At 38.5% G+C, this 1153-nt stretch overlaps 1 protein-coding gene across 1 annotated transcript in view; it reads right to left on the bottom strand.

Moving 5' to 3' along the window:
• LOC106871402 (A disintegrin and metalloproteinase with thrombospondin motifs 16) overlaps window positions 1-1153 on the bottom strand; it is a 164846-nt gene that overhangs the window by 61548 nt on the left and 102145 nt on the right. The gene's annotated exons all lie outside the window — the stretch shown is intronic.

The raw sequence follows: 1153 nt of genomic DNA, 5'->3' as shown, positions 1-1153 counted from the left end.
ATGGATTTAAAAATATTATTTTTCTAAACTAACTGCAGGAAACAGTTACAAAAATAAGAGAAATCTGTTATAATATGTACATATAGCTGGAACATTGTCAAGTTATAATGAAACACACACACACACACACACACACACACACACACACGGCGACTCCGGCACTCGGGCTGTTTGGGCTGTTCGGGCTTAGCCCGAGTATAAATTTAGTAAAGTGAACGTGTATTTGCAAGCTGATTTAATGTCGACCAACACTGACTTCAAGTCTGTAATTGCAGCCAATAACTCGGGCTCCTTTTATTGAGCCTGGTCGCAGTCAATTTATTTTCGTTCAGCGTCTGGCGGTCGTCATAGAGGTGCCCTGTATCAAAAAATATCATTCGTAGCAGACGTTTTCTCTACATCATTCACACACGCCTGACTCGGGCTCAGAAGTTACAGACCGAGTTGTTATCTATAATCGTAAAAATTAAAGATAATTCAAATTCAATGTTTTCTTGAAACAATTAATTTTCTGTAGAGATTAGAATTTAAATTCCAATCCATGAAAAGTTTCCGATCTAAAATATTCTTGAAGGAACAAAAAAATTATCCAGTAATTCGGGCTAATACGAACTAGCCTGGTAGGTATAAAAGACTAACTGACATATCTTTTCAAGAGTACAGGTGACAGTAAGATCGCTGATGCTTGTTGTGTACTCCGCTGTTGTTATTTGATTGCCGTTATTCTGTGCATCTGTGTAAAGGTCAGATGTGTTTTGCAGGGTTGTTTTATTTTTCCGCTTAACTTAGAAATGGAGAAAGACATATTGCTAGATATAAAAAAAAATAAGCCATTTGGGGCTAGAAATATAGCGGGAAAATGTGAAATTCTTCGAGTGTCTTATTCGAAATCCGTGAAGAGCCCGAGTGACGCTGATGACGTGGAGTAGCCTCTGATACACACACACACACACACACACACACACATGCGTGCATATTAAAAAAACACACGAGAATTGAAGGTTGCCTTGCATTATCAATTGTCAGCCAATGTTTTGGCATAGAGATGACTCAGCTGAAACACTTGGTTTCTTGTTTAAGAATCTTGTGGATACGAAAGAGCTCAGCTTTTTCTTTGACAGGACGGGAGAATTTGGATTCAGCACACACAGAC

The sequence above is a fragment of the Octopus bimaculoides genome, chromosome 1 (assembly GCF_001194135.2).
Source record: "Octopus bimaculoides isolate UCB-OBI-ISO-001 chromosome 1, ASM119413v2, whole genome shotgun sequence".
Classification (NCBI taxonomy): domain Eukaryota; kingdom Metazoa; phylum Mollusca; class Cephalopoda; order Octopoda; family Octopodidae; genus Octopus; species Octopus bimaculoides.
This window is presented reverse-complemented; position numbering and strand designations above follow the sequence as displayed.